Here is a 20,672-nt window from a genome sequence, read left to right as displayed (position 1 = left end):
GTGTATTGGCTCCAAGGCAGAAGAGTGGTAAGGGCTAGGCAATGGGGGTCAAATGACTTGCCCAGGGCCACAGAGCTGGGAAGTGTCTGAGGTCATATTTGAACTTAGGATCTCTTGTCTCTAGGCTTGGCTCTCAATCCACGGAGCTACCCAGCTACCCCCTTTTATCATTTCCTTTAAAAATTTTTGAGTTTCAGATTCTATCCTCTTTTCCTGCCCTCATCCATCCCTGGAATGGAAAGCAGTTTCTATATCAGTCACGTTTTGAAAGAAAACATAAAAAAACCTAAAAAATGAAAAACAGCATGCTTCAACATGCATTCAGACTCCAAAAGTTCTTTCTTTATAGGCGGATAGTACTTTTCATTAGAAGACCTTTGGAATTGTGTTGGACCTTTATATTGCTGAAAATAGCTAAGTCATTCTCATTTGATCATTGTATAATGTCGTTGTTACTATGTATAATGATCTTTTGGTCCTGCTCACTTCCCTTTTTATCAATTCATATTTTGTCAATTCATCAAATCTTCCAAGGCTTTTCTGAAAGTATCCTATTTATCATTTCTTATAGCAAAATAGTGTTCCATCACAATTATATACCATTGTTTGTTCAGCCATTTTCCAATTGATGGGCACCACCTAAATTTTCAATCCTTTGCTACCACAAAAAGAGTTGCTACAAATATTTTTGTATATATAGGTATTTTCCCTTTTTCCTTTGATCTCTTTGAGATACAAACTAGTAGTGGTATTGTTGGGTCAAAGAGCATGCACAGTTTTATAACACTTTGGGCAGAGTTCCAAATTGTTCGCTTCTGGATGGTCAGTTCACAAATCCGCCAACAGTACATTGGTATCCCCATTTTCCCATATCCTCTCTAGCATTTATAATTTTCCTTTTCTATCATTTTAGCCAATTTGATGGGTGTGAGGTGATACCACAGAGTTTTTCCATTTGCATTTCTCTAATTAACAATGATTTAAAAGTATTTTGTGGCAAACCACTTTAGTTTAGTTTTTTTTTTTTTGCTGAGAAAAGCCGCAGAGAGGACGTGACTGAAATGGTTGAACAACAAGATAGATAGATAGCATTGATTTCTTCATCTAAAAACTGCCTATTTGTATCCTTTGACCATTTATCAACTTAGGAGTAACTCTTATTCTCATAAATTTGACTGTTTTCTATAATTTGAGAAATAAGACCTTTATTTAAAAAAAAAAACTTGCTATAAATTTTCCCCCCTGCTACAGGTTTGTTGTGAGGAAGTGCTTTATGTCACCCAAGTGCTATGAGTTCATTTTAACTGTAACCATTCTCTACCAGCTTATAGATTTAAAATAATATTCATTTTAATTTTATCTTTATTACTTTTTCTTGTTAGATTGATTTATTCTTGTTTGCTGATATCTTTTTGGATCTCATTCCTTTTATCCAAAAAGTTAATTATTCTCCCTTCTTCCCAAGTATGTCATCCTTAAATGTGATATGTATGTCATTTGTGTTTTTTTAAATCTAATTATTAATGAAAATATTATAGAGAATAAGCCTAAAGAAGCTTTTGGTATACCACTAGAAACTTTCCTTTGTGCTTCTCCTATGTACCTGTAATTGCCCTAGTTATTAGAGATACACTCACAAAAGTGGAATAGCCTCTGCTTTCAAAGAACTTAGATTCTAATGGGGGAGACAACATATACAAACACCAGTATATGCAAAATTCATGTAAGATAACATGGGAATAAACACTAACAGTTTGTTTGGGAGAAGGATAATGAAGAAAGATCTCTTGGAGATGGTAGCACTTGAGATGAGGCTAGTAGGTAACAAAGGATTCTAAGAGGCTGCTCTGGAGTTGCAGTGTATTTTAGTCATGGGGTCAACCAAAGGAAAGGTAAGGAGATAGAAGGAGATGGAGTACTGATTGTGTGAGATGGCTAATTTGGATGGAAGAATATGAGGAGGAAATAATGGGGAATATGAGGGAATAAAGTTGGAAAAATAAGATGGGACCAGTTGAAAGGGCTTTAAGTATAAAATGAAAGAGATATATTTAATCCTAGAAGAAATAGAGAACCTCTGGAGTTTATTGAAGAGGAAGTTGATATGATTAAGACTTCACTTTAGGAAAATCAATAATGATTATGTCAGTTAATTAATTAAATGGAGCATGGATCATTCATGACTGTCAGTCAATCAGTAAATGGAGTGTGAATTGAAGAAAGAAACTTGAGGGAGGAGAATTATTAAGAAACTTTTCCAAGAGATAGTAAAGCCATGAATTAGATATCTGTGTGAATGAATAGTAGAGGAAATATATGAGAGATATTGAGGAAATCATGTTGATGAGGCTTGCACTGATTAGATATGTAAGGCGAGGATAAAAATATAGGGTAAATGATGACACCAAGAAGATGACCCTGATTAACTAGAAAGATGATGGTGTCCTTGGCAAAAATAGATGACTTTTTCCCTTTTGAATGTGGATATAATGAAAATTCAATTTTGTATCTGTTGAGTTTGAGAAGACTAGGGGACATAATTCAAAATATCTAATAGATGCTTGGTGATGTGGTTCCAGTGACAAAACCTTTAGCTATAAGACCTAGATGGTATTCCAGCAAAGTAGTCTGAGGAGAGGTCAGATAGGAGGAGAACCAAGAAAATATAGTGTCATGAAAACCAAAAGAGAAGAGTGAATCAATAATGCCAAATATTGCAGAAAAGCCAGGAAGCATGGGAATGGAGGAAAAATCATTAGTTTTGGCAATGATATCATCTCAGCATTCCTTAGGTACATTATCAATCTACCTAATTATATCACTACACAACACACATTTACTGTTATCAGTTTTATCCTCAAGAATAGACAGAAGGGAAGGTTTTTGTCAGATGTTCTGCTTAAACTCACACTATGCCCACATTTTATCTTTATGCTGAATCTAAATCCAGAGAAGCAGATTTCTCTATTCCACTTCATAGCATCATGCACAGATGTTCTGAGAAAGCAATTTGACCTTCCTGTCAGCAATAGGGGAATCAATTTAATTTGCCCCAAAGCAGAAGTGCTATGAAATTTGTGATATTTTAATATTTCAGTCACATAGATGCAACCTAAATTTATGAACATCCAAATTAGAATTAAGACATACTCTTAAGAAGCTCCTATTAATTTTTTCTATATATAGCTAGCATGTATATGATACTTTACAAATATCTCAGTTGATCCTTATAACAACTCTATAAGGAAAGTGCTATTATTATTCCCATTTCACAGAGGAGGAAACTGAGGCAAACAGAAATTAAGTGACTTACTGAGAGCTACACAGTTCATTAAGTGTCTGAGGTCAGATTTAATCTCAGTATTTATGACTCTAGGCCCAGCGCTCTATCCCTTGTAGTTACCATCTAGATATCTGGAAGGATAAGTAATAATGTTCACTTCCTAGCCCCTCTGTTCCTAAGAGAGTTCAAGTCACTTCATTGGATTTTCAATAAGCTTCATGATGTGACATGACTAAGGAGTCAGGATTTTTATTAGAAATGGGCAGGATCCTCTCAAGTTAAAACTAAAATTTCCCTTAAAACAAGATAGCTTTCCCAATAAGATTCAGAAAATGTCTTTAAATGTTCAAAGTATGATTTTGCTTCCAATCATTAGGGGGAGTTATAGAATAGTCTATAAAAATAATAATAGCTGACCTTTGTTACTTTAAGATTTTCCAAGGGTATTAAGAAACTTTATTAAAAAGAAAAATAATCACAAATAACTGGACTAGACTGTAAGTAGCAAGAAGGCTATATGGTATATACAGAACTTTTACTGTCTCTGTACTTTTTTGCCCATTATTCTTTCCCTTACTTTCATTCTTCCTTTTCCTCTTTTTCTCCCCACTCTTTCCCCCACTAGGATTCATGACTTTATATCAAGTAAGTCCAATGGAACTATGAGAAAGTGATCTCCTTCCAGTTTTGTAGGAACGCTTGACTCTTTGCATTTAGAATTATTTTGAAAAATGCATATCCTTAATTTATGTGTCAATGTAAAAATAGATGTTCATTTTTGTACTGACCTAGAAATTTCCTTGAAAGTTCAAATACTTACTAATTCTCTTTAAGTAACATCGTCTCCCTGACCTTCTTCTCCATCATCCTAGGAAAGATAGATTTTGCTAAGTGTGAGATGAAGCTCATCGCTATGGTCTATTGACCATTTGTTTGCCTCATGAGCTACAATGAGAAGTGTTAGTAATTATAAATACTAAACAAAGTGCTGCTATTGCTGTAGCCATTTTTCCTCTAGTTACCCTGACCCTCCTTTCTACCCCAACCTTGTTATCTCATCCATCTGCTGTTGAAATCCCTTCTAGGACTCTTGAAGAAACTACCAAGTCAAAAGGCCAGAAAATCTTAAACTTTTCCTTCTAGCCACTTTCTCTCTCTCCTTTTATGTTTGCCAATAAAATACATGCATCATAGAGTCAAAGGAAGGTCATCAGTAATTCAACAAACATTTATTAAGCATCAACTATTTGCCAGTTACTGTGCTAAGTGCTGGGGTTACAAAGAAGTCAATAGTAGTACCTGGTGTCAAGGAGTTTGAGATCTGATGGGGAGACAATATGTAAACAACTGTACAAACCATATATATCTATATCTCTATATATGTATAGGATATTTAGGATAAAATCTAGGAGGGAATGTGCTAGCATTAAATGGGACAGTGAAAGGTTTCTTGCAGAAGGTGGAATTTTAGCTGATGCTTAAAGGAAGTCAGAGAAGTCAGAAAGTAGAGACAAGGAGAGAACTAGAGACAACAATCCTTGTGTTATCTACCTCACAAGGTTATGAAAAAAAGTGCTTTGTAAACCTTAAAATTTGACATAGTGTATAAAATGCTAGACTTTGGAACTAGAAGATTCGAGTTCAAATTCTACCCTTGAAACTTATTAAGTGAATCTCCATGGGCAGGCAATGTAACTCTAAATCTCAATTTCCTCCTCTGTTAAATTAGGCGATTTGACCAGAAGGCTTTCAGAGTTCCTTCCAATTTGAAATCTTTAATCTTATAAATACTATGAACATGAGCTATTATTGTCACAATCAAAATAAGTTCTAAGTTAGAATAATTAAAAATAATAAAAATTAGAAGATATGGCATTCAACTTAGCCCTTTTAAAGAAACTATTAGTCCCCCAAATGGCAAGTAAATAAAAGTACAGATTAGCAAAGATTATCATTATTCCCTAAAGAAGATTATCATCATTATGAGACCATAAGGATACAAACCTTCTAAATAAACATTTCTTTGTGCTTGTGTCCCCAGTACCTAATAAAATGCCTGCCACATGGTTATCATTTGTTCATTTTTGAAGAGAATGAGTGACATCACTGGATGATATCTTGACTTGAGCATGCATTAGATTTAAGTGAGGTAGAGTTGCACAAAGTCATTAGCTTCACTCTCTCTTCCAGAGTCATACAAGTCCAGTAGTAAGTCAAGATCTAGGAGATGGGTGATAGTGCTTGTTGCAGTGCATGGCCTTGGTGTCTTTAATGTCTGACCAAACTCTAGGCACTCCAAAGCATCAGTTTCTGCCACTTTCATGGTATGTTGGAACAAATTGCTCTGACCCACTCATTCCAAGTTTGGGTGGGTAGAAATCTGCCTATGCTTGGGGTAGACTTCTCTCTAACTCACCAATGGGTTTGAAGCCTATCTGTTTCCCTCAAACTGGTTTAGTCTACCTGTGGAGAGGGTTTCCTCAGGGTGTGGCTGCTTCTCATGCTACAGCTTCTTAGAGTCACATATCAGAGCTAGGTGACAGGTAGGCACCAAAGGTGTATAAAAAGCCTTGAAAAGGACTCAGCAAGACTTCACACCAGAGATACTAGTCCTCCCTGAGCCTTCCATATTCTCTACAATAGCCAACACATAGTAGGTACTTAATAAATGCTCTTTGGTTAATTGACCAAAAATAGTTTAGAAATGGTCTTAGAGGTAACAAACACTTTACATCTTCTCCAAGGTAAGTGCAACACTGTATATAAACCAATTTATAAAATTACTTTGGTGGATACTGGAAGGTCATGAGCAATATTGTTTCATAAAGAGAATGAGAAGTAGTAGAAACGGCAAAAAGTTTACATAATATTTGGTGAATACTCAAGTCGGATTATCCAGAGTACAAATACAGAAGAAACCAAAACCAAAACAAACATTAAAAATGGAAAAGAAGTGTTGGGATTAGTACCACAAACAGCTCCCTCCAATAATGAAAATGGAGCTAGCATATGTGGACTTTTAACATCGTAACTTCTACTATGCTTCATGAAGAAGATACAGTGTTGAGGGATGAGCAATCCTTATTTTAAGTCCACATTATAATATTCAATTGGAAAGAATTCATAAAGCTCATCCTTTGGCATACACATTTTGGGAAAAAAATGAAAATGGAGACTGAATTTAACTACGAATTGAGAATACGGGTGAGAACAAACTATACAGCATTTAGGAAATTATGTTGTGCTTTAATCAACCCCTAGTCTCTCTCTGAAACAAGGAACCAGCTGTTTAGCCACACTAGTCTTCTTGCCATGTTGTAAGACTGCAAACAGAGATATGTTGGAGCCAGCTCTATCCAGCTTGTGAGAGCCAATTTGTAAGTGTGAGAATTTACATCTCACAAATTGGCAAAAAATACAAATCAGAGTTCTATTATTTTGTTGATTGTCTAGACTCAAGAAAGTGATGGTGAAAATATTAATAATGGAGATTATACTTAAATGTGTGTCATGAACACATTTTTAATATAGAACTAGTTGTTAAACATTTACTAACATACCGCTGGTCTACAAATCAAATACAACAGCCTTTGAAGAATTAAAGTTGAATGTTACTTAAAGGGCAATGAAGAGACATATCCTGGGTGTGAGAAGAAAGCATTCTGCAGGAGAGGCATTATATGTAAAATTATATAGGTAAAATGTTGCCTAACAACACATAGAAACATGAAACAAAAAAGGAGATCGACTGTTCATGTAGCAGCATGGTCTAGAGAACTCCCGGGGGGGAAACTTCTCTACCAACATTGTGCTGGGCCTGAAGTCAGGAAGACTTGAGGGTAAATCTGGCCTCAGACATTTAGCTATGTGACTTTGGGCAAATTGCATAGTCTCTCATTATCTGCCTCGGCTTTTTCATCTGTAAAAAAAGATAAAATAGCATTTACCTCCCAGGATTGTTGTGAGGATTAAATGGGAAAATAATTATAAAGCATTTAGCAAAGTGCTTGTTGCATGGTAGGTGCTTAATAAATGTTAACTTTTATTATTATTAATATTCTCTGGAGCTATTGCTTTACAAACTTGTCTAGACTAGCCCTGAGAGGTTAAATGACTTGCTTAGAGTCACACAGCTAATTAAGTGTCAAGAAGGAACTGGAACTGAGGAATTTCTGGGCTTTAGCTATTATGCCACATGCCACTCACTACTGTATATTATTAATATTGTAAAACCTCTAGTGTAAGGAGTTTTGTAGTATCATTTATGAAGTAACTCAGTTACAACATAAACCAAACAGGCTTTACTGAGCTTTTAGAAACCTCAACATTACTAATGATATAGTTTCTATGGGGAAAATTGGGTGTGATTTCCAAACAACTGAATTATGGGTCAAATTTTGGAACAGAGCCAGAGCTATAACTAGGGTGCGGCCCTTGAGGGCAAGGTTGAATTTAGAGGATGCCAAAGTTAATGGGTACTTGTAGTCCTTCCATAGTGCAGAAACAACAGCACTTAGCACCTCGTTAGCAGACATAATTAGTTTGAAAAGGAAGTTACCAGCTATAACCTATGAGAAAATAATATCTGTATCAAAATTTATGGGAAGCAAAAATTACCATTCTATGTACACAATCTATGAAGCTTTTCCACTTTAAGAAATTTGGGGCAAAAGGGATTTTACAGATTAAATGAAATCCAAAAAATCTTTGGTGTCTGCCATGCACAAAGACAGATGGGAAATTGTACTTCCATTTTTCCTGAATCCTTTTTCCAAGACTGGAATCAGAGAAAGCAAACAAGAGCCAGGGTGGCTCAGTCCAACGAAGGCAGAGAGTGGAGTGGCAATTTATTTGGGGGCGTACTGGAAAGAGGCCTTTGGAAACACAGTCTGGAGTCAGTCATCCTGGATTTTATTTCCAACTCCTCCACTGACCTAATATGATTTTTTTTTTGTTCATCATGTTATTTGATCTCTTTATGCTTCACTTTTCTCATTTGTAAAATGGAGATACTAATATGTGCCACAAAAGCAAGTCATGGGGCATATATGAAGATTAATGACCCACTGAGTCTGATCTTATGTCTAGGACAGAGTAAACTGCTAAGTGATGTATTAAGTGATTAAACCCTTTCTGGTTCACTGAGATCTATTTAGTGAATTTCTTGTACTAATTGATGCCTTTCTGACTTAAAATAGTTATTTTTTTTTTTAGAAAAAAGTCATTTATGCTCTTCCAAAGAGGAAGAACTCAAATCCTTTGTAAAATGATATTACGTAGCACTGGATAGTCATATTTTGGCTCAACAAGGGAAAATTTAATGAGCTCTTCACCCTCTCTGAATTGCAAAAGAAGGAAATCTCCTCTTCTAATGGCCTGTCTTCCTTTTTTTGGGACCCTCTTTATTGCAAGGTCAGTATGGACTGTAAGTAACACCATGGGATTATGAAATGCCAAGCACTGTATTACGTAACTGATCTTTCAGAGCTCTGTGGGTGTTGAGAGCTGTAGAGACCGCTCATGCTCTAATTCAGACAAATGAAGAAATCTGAGGGCAGCTTCTACAATATTAGTGGAGCACGCATTCCTTTCCTTCTCAGGTTCACTGAACAGTCAAGCTAAGGGGGAGCTGGGGTGAATCACTGCTCCGAATAAAGATACTCTTCTCTCCCTCTGCCATAGGAGCTGCAGAAGTAGCTGCCCATCTCATTACGAGTTCCTGTCCTATGAATGCATTGTGTTATAGAGTTACCTGATGACGGTAACAGATTTTCATGCAGTGCCCAGAAGGGAATCTGATTGCTTTGCAGACATCAAAGTAACCAGATTCTTTCCAGCCTCTTTTCTCATCAGTCCTGGCATTTGCTCAAGCCAAAGCAATGATAGCCCATCAGCTGCGAGACCTGGAATGGCCTCACCCTTGCTGCGCAACTCAGGGGCATGACTCAAGTGGGGAGATTAGCTGGGGCTGCAACCTTGGCTTGGAGAAATAGAAGACTCTAGGATCTGCCATAATGGAAAGTCAGATGAGATGATAGAAGCCTACCAGATTCTAATAGCCAAATTCTAAACCTGAGTGTTAAACAGTAGTCCCAGTGAGAGAGCAGAAGAAGGAAGCCCATGTAAAGTTTTAACAGATGAGCTATAAGATGTAGACAATTAGTGCAAGAGTAAGGAAAACATAACTTCTCACATGCTTCTGGGATTGGATATATTACTAATGAGTTTCATTCCAACTGTACTTTATTGCCTTATGTTGGAAACCTGTTGAGTGGGGTTAACACAAGCAAAATGGATAATTAAGGCAGCAAATCTAGTTAATTTAAATTTAAAATTATCCTTTTTTATACTTAAATAACTTGTCCAAATGGGCTAGGTAGGGCAATGGATAGAGTAATGGCCCTGGAGTTAGAATGACATTTTCTTGAGGGTAAATCGGCCTTTAGACACATATTAGCTATGGAGCCTTGGGCAAGACACTTAAACTCTGCTGGCCTCAGTTTCCCCATCTGTAAAATGAGTTGGAGAAGTAAATGACTACCACTACAGTATCTTTGCCAAGAAAACCAAAATGGAGTCATGAAGAATTGAAAACAACTCACTAACAACTAAGTTGATTATAATGCCTCACAGAGTTGAGACTTTTTAGTTTTTAAAAATACATTCACTTTTGTTATCAATCACTAGAATGATTGTAGATTGGGAAGGTATTATTCTCCATTCAACAGAAAAGGGAACTGAAGCCTGGAGAAATTAAGTGATTTACAAGGCTATGGAGCAAGTGACAAGGAGAGTAGAAGAGGAATTTAGATTTCCAGACTCCTTAGATCTTGAATCTAGTAAATCAGATTTCAGAGAAAATCAACTTTGCTTCTCTTTTGTCCGTGTAAGCACATGCATAGAGGTAGGAAAGGAACTTCAGAAGTCATTTAGCATAGGCAACTAGGTGACTCAGTGGTTTGAATTCCAGACCTAAAGAAGGGAAGTTCTGGGTTTAAATATGGCCTCAGACACTTCTTAGCTGTGTGACCCTGGGCAAGTCACTTAACCTCCATTGCCTAGCCCTTACCATTCTTCTGCCTTGGAACCAAATACACAGTATTGATTCTTAAGATGGAAGGTAGAGTTTTTTTTTTTTAAAGTCACAGCTCAATGTCCTCATTTAACAGATAAGGAAATTAACACCTATGGATTTGTCCCCAAGTCCCAAAAGTAGTAAGTCAGTCAGTTTGTCAGCCAGTCAATAAACAATCAATTGGTGCTTGGCACATAGTAGGTGTTAATGCTTATTGATTAACTGCCAGACTAGGTGCTAAGTGGCAGGGATACAAAGAAGTAAAAAGTTAGTTCCTAATATCAAAGAGCCTACGATCTAAAGGAAGAGACAATAAGCAAATAAATGTATGAAAAGTACATCCAAGATAAATAGGAAATGATTTGGGAAAGGCTTCCTATGAGAGATGGGATTTTAGGCGGGGGTTGAAGGAAGTCAGGGAAACTAATAGGCATGGGAGAAAGAGAAAATATGTGACAGTAAGATGGAGGTTTTTGAGTGTAGGGAAGCAAGGAGGTCAATGTTACTGGATCAAAGAGTACATGGTGGGACATAATGTGTAAGAAGACTGGAAAGGTGAGAGAGGTAGGTTGTGAAAGGCTTTGAATGCCAAGGGATTTTACATTTGATCTTGGAGGTAATAGGAAGCCAGTAGAATTTATTGAGTGGTAGGGGAGGGTGGGTGACATGATTAGAAAGTCACTTTGATGGATGGAAGATGGATTGGAGTTGGGAGAGATCTGAGGTAGATATACCCAACATGAAGCAGTAGTCAGGAGTGAGATAATGAGGGTGTGTATCAGAGTGGTGGCAGTGTCAGAGAAGAGAAAGGGGCATATTTGAAAAAATATATTGCAGTGGCAGATTTAAATAAGAGTTATATGACAACAAGTCTAATACTCTTTTCACTGCATCACAAACCATCATGGAGGAACTCTAACCTAGGGCAAAGGCCTTTTTTTTTTTCCAAAGAGGGAGCAATGAGAGGAAGAAGCAAAGCAGAAACAGAGAAAGAAGGAAAAATTGAGGATGTGGTGATTATAGTGATGCCTCAAACCCAGAATGGGCTCGTCTTGCCTGACACTTTTGCAAGTAAGAAGTCAGTTAATAGATCTGACACAACTCTTTCTGATAATGAGTTTCTCAGCAGCTTCTTTCTCTCTAACAACAGCTTAAAAAAAGGGAAAAGTGAACAAATCAAACTTTAGACATTGAAATAGTTGCTCATAGAGGAATTCTAGGAGACCAAAAAGATAAAGAAACCCTAAATTAAAAAATTGCTTTTTTTTATTTGCTTTACATTTTCTCTTTGGGGAAATGTTCAAGAAACATTCCTGAAATAAATAACTTGAAACCCATTTCCCTAACCAGTTTGCACTTGCCTTTTCTTTCAGACAATGCCTGGATACAAATGACTTTCTGAAGTATTTTCCATTTTCCAAAGGCTTTCAAATAACAACCCTGGAGATGAATCTGCCAGTGAGGAAGGCCTCCATGCACCTTGGGAGGGTGGGGTCTCACTCCTATGGCAGTTAGAATGTATTTTCCAAAAGCACATTTGTGGTTTCTTGACACTTTTTCTGGAGTAATAAATTTTGCTCCTGTTAATGGGCAAAAGGTAAAATGTTTTATGCAGAACGAAGCTAGCTGTTTAAAAAAGCCTTGTCCCTTTCTCCATTTTGCAATATGTGCTGCTTGGGATTGAACCAAAACTAGAACAATTCCTGCTTTTAAAAAACAGCTTTGTTAGAGGGTTTAGTGTGGAATCTAACAGAAATATTTGTTGCTTTTCTGGAAAACTGGCAGGTAGTAGATAATTTGGGAAGGCATAAGTCATTCTTTAATTCTCTTCTTTCTTTTTTGTTTAAACAGTTGTTGCTATTCATTTTAAAGTTCCATGGAAATTTTCAGAAGAGGAAAAGTACAAATAAAACAAATTTATGCCACACACTTAAAAAATCCAAATATTCTACAGGTTGGGTTTCAATGCTATTGACTTGGTCATTCTGGAAGTGATTATTGGCTTAAATATTTGTGTATGAAAGTTAATGTAACTACAGGGATCTCCCTTAGCAACTAAATTGCTAATGCTAATCTGAGGGTCCCAATGTAGAATAAAAATAAAAAAAAACCCTTGGTAATGGGAAAATATGGGTGAAAAGTTTTACAGAAATTAATGCTAATTTTTTTGCAGCAAGGTGAATTTCATTAGTTGGGTTACAAATGTTGCTTTCTCATAAGAATATTATCCTTTCTGTGCCAGATTCAATTCATGTTAATTCAATAAACATGTAACAAAATAAGGTTCTGTCTGTAAAAAAATATTGTTATTTAAATTGCAAAGTTTAAATTCTTTTTGAGAAGAATTTTAGGTAAAGAAAGATGTTACCTCTCTGAATCCAGAAACTGAACTGTTGGAGAAGATACCATGAAGAAGCCTCCAGACCACAAGCTGCATAAAAATGAACTTTGGGTGTGGTTGATTGAACATTTATTTGTATGTATACTTTCATGCCAAAGGGGACTGCCCCCTAACTGGCTTTTTGTCAATGTGACCAGCAATTATTGGTTTTGTTTTTTCCCCTCTTACCTCACATTATTGTAATCTTTAAGTTGATTATGTTTTCATGATTTTTATTGGTATAGGAAATTCCTTTTATCACTGTGCCTTCCATGCCTTCCCCAAACCCTAAAGTCTTAGAGAATTGTCTAGAATACAGGGAGGTTAAGCCCAAGGTCACACAGCAAGTATATAAGAGACAAGAGTGGAACCCTGATCTTGTTGGATTTAATAGCAATCTATTATCCATTATGTCATGCTGATTCTTGCTAAGGGTTTAAAGACTAAAACACAATACCTATCTGCAAGGAATTTTTATTATACTAAGAAGTGATAAGACATACACAAATAAATATAGTACATGGCAAAATGTGATAGCAGCTATGGAGCAAAGAGGTAGCCCAGGGGATAGAGTCTCAGGCCTGCAGGCAGGAAGATTTAGGTTCAAATCTAGTCTCAGATACTTACTAGCTATGTGATTCTGGGTAAGTCATTTCACACAGTTTGTCTCAGTTTCTTCATCTGTAAAATGAACTGGAAGAAGAAATGACAAACTACTCCAAGATCTTTATCCCAAAAAACCCCAAATGTGGTTACAAAGAATTGGATACAACTAAAATGACCGAATACAAAGTATGATAGGGGAAAAAGGAACATTTAGATAAAGTGATCAAGGCCAATTTGAAGAAGGGACTGCTTTCAGGGTGAGAGCCAGGAAGTCTTCAGGTTACACATAAGTTGGAACAAAAGGAAGAGAAGGATTCTGAAAGGCAGAGATGAGGAAGGAGGCAGAACTGGATGGTAGAACAATTAATCCTTTGGGATCAAGAGTTTAAAGCTGAAAGGAACCTTGGAAGTCATTAGGTGTAATTTACTCACTTTTTAGATGAAGATAATGAGGCCCAGAGAAAATTGACTTAGGGTTCTACAACTCATAAATGTGGGAGGTAGGATTTGAACCAGGTAGGGTACACTATTCAATTTAGCTACAATGGAGAATCTCTAAAAGGAAACACACTTACTAAGCTAGCAAAGAGTCTATATTTTATTTTATAAGCAAAGGGATAAACAACAGTTTTTGATCAGTTGAAGTGCTACATGGTTTTTTGTTGTCATCCTTCAGTCATTTTTCAGGAGTGTCTGACACTTCATATCTCCATTTGGGATTTTCTTTGCAAAGACACTCAGGTGGTTTGCCATTTCCTTCTCCAGCTCATTTTACAGATGAGGAAACTGAGACAAACAGGGTTAAGAGACTTGCCCAGGGCCATACCACTGGTATCTGAGGCTAGATTTGAACTTAGGAAGATTAGTCTTCCCATCTCAAGACCTGGAACTCTATCTACTGTGCCATCTAGTTGTACCTGTTCCATGGTTAGACCTGTGCTTTAAGAAGATTATTTTGGGGGGGCAGCTGGGTAGTTCAGTGGATTGAGTCAGACCTAGTGATGGGAGGTCCTAAGGTCAAATCTGGCCTCAGATATTTCTCAATTGTGTGACCCTGGGCAAGTCACTTGACCCCCATTGTTTAGTCCTTACCATACTTCTGCCTTCAAACCAATACACAGTATTGATTCCAAGATGGAAGGTAAGGGTCTTAACAAAAAAAAAAAAGAGAGAAGATTATTTTGGCAATTGGGTGAAAGATGGACTGGAGAGTGGAGATATTGGAATTGGACAGCCAGTTCAAAGTCCACCATAGTAATTCAGGTGAAAGGTGATGCAGGCTCAGACTATGGCCAGGGTAGTGTGAAGGGAGAGTAGGAGCTTTTGTTATTATGGAGGAAAAATTGACAGAGATTGTCAAAGGACTGCATATGAGTGGGAAGGAGAAAAATGAGTTGAGTCATTCTAGTGTCTTGAACCTGACTGACCAAGAAATTAACATGCTTTATTATTTCTGTTTCCTGCCATAAATAACACAAACCTACCAAAAACACAAATACTCCTCATTTAGGTTGGAGCCCTGATTTAATTGGATTAAGAAACAATCTACCAGGGACAGCTAGGTAGCACAGTGGATAGAGCACCAGACCTGGAGCCATGAAGTCCTGGGTTTATATCTGGCCTCAGATACTTCCTAGCTGTATGACTCTGGGCAAGTCATTTAACCCTGATTACTTAACCCTTGATGTTTTTTTTTTTTAATCTTAGAAATGATGCTAAGACAGAAAATAACAGTTAAAAAATAATCTACCAATGCATTTGGTCTGAATCTTAAGGTCTTACCCAGAGCACTTAGAAATTTGTTCAGGGTCACCCAGTCATGATTTGTGACAGGTAAGTCACACATTGAACCCCCATGCTTTCTTAGCTTTAAGTCTAGTTGCCTATCTTATGCCATACTACCTCCTGACTTCATTTAGCTGAATCAAATTATTATAGCAGAATTTTCAATCAAATGAATTTTACTAACAAGAATTCTATTTTTCTGATCATTTTAATCCCACCAGAAGTTACAATAAGTAATAAAAACTAAAATTTTAGCAAATCTTTTTAGATGATATAGTTAAGGAAAAAATATGCTACTATTTTTATCAATAATACTCAACTATTCAGAATTTCCTGTTCTGTATTCTAAAACCAATTTCAAAGCAAAACAAAACTGAATGTGAAAATATATCAGGGTACCAGGAAGTCTGGTAATCTCATCATTCATGTCCCCAACTTCATTTCCCTATAGAGGTAGTAGTCCCTAAAGCTTTCTTAATCTTTTATTTAAACTGGCTCCAAATAGCTTTACTACTTCCAACTATATTTTTCTAGACTTTCTTCCTCTCTTGGACTTTGTCTCCTTTCAAACATAATGTGATTTTCTCAAGTAGAATATAAGCACCTTGAGGGCAAGGGTTGTTTCATTTTTTGTAATTCCTGCACCAAACAGATTGATTAGCATACAGTAAAAGCTTATTGAATGTATTCCAAACACTTAGTACAGTGTCTTGTACTTGTTAGGTTCTTCACGAATGTCTGTTAGATTTTATAGAACAGTAATTTGTATTTACATTGTACCCCATGATTTCAAAGCATTTTCATGTCTTCTCTCATCAGACTATGAGACTGTCAGGCCAGGTATTACTAAAATTAATATTTTCAATTTAGAAAAGAGGACATTTAGACTTAAAGAAGTTAGCTAGATTATCTAAGGTCACTCAGCTGCTAAGGGTTAGGATTGAGATTAAAACTCAGGATTCCTGATTCTAAGTCTCATATCCTTTCTACTTAAATATCACACAGTGGGGGTTAAATGACTTGCCAAAGGTCACACAGCTAGGAAGTATATAAGGTTTATTTTTTAATATTTGTAACTTTCAGCACCATGGAAGGATGTGATGGAGTCTGAAGTCAGGCTGAAACATTCCATTTTTTAGTTTATCTCCTTCATGAGTTTTTTTCTTATATAAAAGTTTTTTTTTCATAATGTGATCAATGTGCAAATGTATATTGCATGATAACACATGTATAACCTATATAATATTACCTGTCATCTCAGGGAGGATGGAGGAGAGGGAAACAGGGAGAGAAAATAGATCACCAAATGTCAGAAAATGAATATTTGATTGTTAAAATTGTATGAACATGTAAAAAAAATTAAAAAAAAAACTTTGTGGCTGTTTGCATTAGGGGTAAAAATATAAAAATATTATCTATGGAGTATGGAATTATTTATTTACCATTATCGGGTTGCCAGTAGACCTAACTAGGTCCTTACTATGTGCCAGGTACAGTGCTAAGAGCTGGGGCTAGAAAAAGAGGCAAAAAACCAGTTCCTACCCTCAAAAAATTAACAATTGAATGGGGGAAAGAACAGAAAACAGAAAGCCTAAAAGCAGGAATTGCAGGGAAAGAGCACTTCACTTGGAGACATGATTAAGTCCAGAGGAGTGGAGGTAGAAGTGTATGGAAATGAAGAGAAGAGTATCCTGAGAACCCTCCTTAAATGGAGAATTTAAGAGGAACCTTTGTCTCTATCCTCCAAATTAGAGGGAGAAAATACTCTTGGGGGCAGAGGGCATTGACAATGTATGTGTCCCAGAACTCATGTGACATTGTTGCAGGATGATGATGTTCCTGGGAGTATGATGGAGTCCAGAGGAGCCAAGTAGGGTGGGGAATTAGGAATCAGTGTCAAATTTTTAGCTACTTGTGAACATTTGACCCAAAAATATCTAGTATGGAAAGTCTTCTGGCTGGCTAGGGCAATAGGAAAAAAAATGATGGCTCTGTTCCTTCAGGTGCATCAGAGACCCACATTATAAATTCCTTAAATTAGGTCTACTGCTAGATATATCTCTGTTAAGAGTAGAATTACCTACTTTCTAATACTTCCATTTGGAAATTTTTCTTATAATAATACTTTGAGTTGAGTATCTTGGCATCATTAATATATATATGTGTGTATATATATACATATATATATGAATATCATGAATAGAGAACTGGCCTCAAAGTCAGGAAAACATGGTTTCAAAATTCTTCCTCTGACACATGTTGGATACGTAATGCTGTTCAAGTTACAAATTCTTAGTATCCTAGACAACTTTATAAATATAAATGTATATGTATATACATATATATTCTTTATTTTTTCAAATATAAAATTTTAATTAATTAATTTTGAATATTTTCCCATGGTTACATGATTCATGTCCTTTCCCTCCCCTCCTCCCCCTAGCTGATGTGCAATTCCACTGGGTTTTATATGTGTCATTTATTAAAACTTATTTCCATATTATTGATATTTGTACTAGCGTGATTGTTTAGAGTCTACATCCCCAATCATATCCCTATTGACCCAGGTGATCAAGTAAATGTTTTTCTTCTGTGTTTCTACTCCCACAAGTCTTATATATATATATATATATATATATATATATATATATATATATATATATATATACATATATATATTCTTAAATGATCAAATGGCATCTATTTTGCAGGTTGGTACCTTTTCTATAATTTGTATTTATATATAACTTCATTACATATTTTAAATTATTTATATTACACATTATTTATGAATTATAAGATATATAATATGTTATATTATACAGTATGTTATAAATTATAAAATTTTGTATGATATGTTATAATTTAATTATTAATATATAATTAAATATATTTATATATAAATTACAGAAAAGGTACCAACCTGCAAAAATAGATGCAATTTACATATTTGACAATTCCTTATACTAATAAAGTCACAAAAAGAATCTCTATCACTCCAGTAACACTCCCCCTTGGTCCAATGCTTTATTACTGACAAAACACTTTTACATATGTACCTGTCTGTATGTAATATATCTCTTATAATAACCATTTGTGGAAGGCAGGGAAAATATTATCATCTTTATTTAAAGACAAGGAAACTAAACCAGTAAGTGACAGAATGAAGAGTGAAATGCTAGAACCCAGATCTTTTGGCAGCTCAGAACTCTTTTCTCTTTACTACATTGAATCCAGAGGCATTGGCCTTATGTCCCTCTCCAAGTAGCCATAGATCTCATTCTTGTTTCTGTGGGCAGCAGATTGGGGGCTTCTGTGGCCACACCAGTGATACATTATTGAGATGATCTGATATTAGACAAAATCTGAGGTTACATTATAAATGTAGGAAATATTTTCTTCCACAAAACCACTTTTCTACCCAAGAAATAACTTCCCACAGGCTGAAGTCTGGTTCTTGAAATGGTGACAATTGTGTAGGGTGGTATCTTGGTATAGAGAAAATGAAAACTGAAAATAGAAAAATGAAAACTACCTGGATCAGTGTTGCTTCTACTTCCTCTCCTCTGTGTGGTTCTGACTAAACTAAAAGCTAGTATGAGGATCCTGAAGGATACAACCCTCAGCATGAGGAAAGTATTGATTCAATCTGATGCAGTCCAAGGAAAATGTCTAACTTGGAAGTGAGGTCTCCTAGATGATGGGACAGGCAGTCAGAAAGTGAGGAGAAAGGATGAGAAAAGAGATGCAGGGAGACAATCAGCTAGTGAGTATTTACTCAGATATTTATTCTGGTGAATTTTCTAGTGTTAGGACACACACAAAAATGAAAATAAGATGAAAATGAACAAGTTACAGATAAGCCAAGTATATAGATCCTTGGCTCTTCCTTCTAATCCCACCCACAAACAAGAATCTTGTCTGAGATCATAGCAATTTTTTCCTCCTCCCTTCTCCCAGTTTTAGCCACTGGATGGCCAAGGAAAATAGAATTCCCACTAAAACATCCTGCTGGGACCATATGTGAAGCTAGTTACTGCTACTGCTCAAACTGTTAGCACCATGGTGTTGAGCACACCACAGTTTCCCCAGCTCCTAGTGGATGCTTTTTCTGGGATGTCTACTTTACAGCAGTCTTAAGTACAGGCTCTTCATTCTCTCTGCTGTGTGGGTGGCATAGAGGGGCTTAATCTTCTAAATGATGTGGTAGTCCCTGGAACTCTTGTTGCTATAGGACAGCAGATTTGGAAACGGGGTTGATCTCAGTCTGAGCTCATGTTTTCTTTCTAAGCTTTTCCAGTGAAAGAGCAGATTTTATCCCATTCCAGGCTGTTAAAACTTCAGGCTAATAACTTTTCAACAATCTGTCAATGCTGATCTCCAGCAGCAACCTGGTGCTCCATGACTATCCGGTTCTTACTGTCCAACCTAACCTCAGCCAGTCAAAATAGGAGACACACCAGCAAAAAATAAATAAATAAATAAAATAAAGGATAATCACTCTAAACAGAGGGGAGAAATTCCTAATGAGCCTATTGTTGCCAGCAGTCAACAACTAATCTATGGGCTAAATAACCTGAATTGAACCTTAAGGAAGGCCAGGCCTTTGTAAACCCCTAATTAGCTCTGGTTAGGAGATACTTGAGCAATATTAGATTTTTGGAAAATAGGCCTTCCAGGGTTTACAATTTTTTATTATTATTATTTCAAACAGCTTTGTTTTCCTCTTCAGTCAAGGAACAAAATGTTAGCTTAATGGCGCATGCTTTCTATCAGCAAAGTGCCAGCAGCTGGAATCTCCAGAGAACCTCTCAGCATTTCATTACAAATCCTTGTTTTTAAATGTTTAAAACTCAGTTATTTTGAAGCAAAACTTGGAAAACCAAGTGTTTGCTCATGATTTTTTTCCTCTTATTTTTTTCCTGAAATCATTTAAGAAATCCATGAGTGCAGATTCTTTCTTTACCACTGGACAGTAGAGGGCACTGGCAATAGCATGTGCCCAGAGTGCAAAGAGGCACCCTTGGGAAGAAAAGAAGGTGCTTTGAATGGAAACTCTGCCAGGAGGCCATTGCAAGTGCCTGCAGATGTCTCTAGTTTACGAAGCCACATTTCATGTACCAGTTTCATTCTTGGTTTCTACTAAACACAGAAATAACACACAGCAAGAACAAACAGCAGAATTAAAGAGATCAACGTTTCATTGGCACAAAAGCAGGGCCTGCAGACTACCGGTGCACTGTAGCCAGAATTTTAGGAGGGGGTAGGAAATCTGTTTATTCAGAGGCAAGGTGTATGCCAACCTATCATAAGGCTGATGGACTGTAACTAAATCATCCCTGAGGCACTGTTTACTGTATTTGAAATTTCTTCTGTATAGCAGGTCAATTTATCTTGGTCTAAGAAGATTTATTGCTCTAAAAGCCAGAAGATTTTTGTGACATATATTAGTTTACCTATAACATCAGACCATGATATGGACTCTGGGGATTCCAGTGCATCAGACAAAAATGTGCCATCTTCCCGAGATAGAGAAAAGAGGT

General features: G+C 36.4%; 1 protein-coding gene across 3 annotated transcripts in view; it reads right to left on the bottom strand.

Moving 5' to 3' along the window:
- The window catches only part of PDE7B (phosphodiesterase 7B), a 461,779-nt gene that overhangs the window by 306,221 nt on the left and 134,886 nt on the right, over window positions 1–20,672 (bottom strand). Inside the window, exon 2 of one of the 3 annotated variants that reach the window (XM_007484607.3) lies at window positions 4,104–4,151. The exons of the other annotated variants lie outside the window; for them this stretch is intronic. The gene's annotated coding sequence lies outside the window, so the exon portion shown is untranslated. The remainder of the gene's footprint in view (window positions 1–4,103; window positions 4,152–20,672) is intronic. 3 annotated transcript variants of the gene reach the window in all.

Source organism: Monodelphis domestica, chromosome 2 (assembly GCF_027887165.1).
Source record: "Monodelphis domestica isolate mMonDom1 chromosome 2, mMonDom1.pri, whole genome shotgun sequence".
NCBI lineage: Eukaryota > Metazoa > Chordata > Mammalia > Didelphimorphia > Didelphidae > Monodelphis > Monodelphis domestica.
This window is presented reverse-complemented; position numbering and strand designations above follow the sequence as displayed.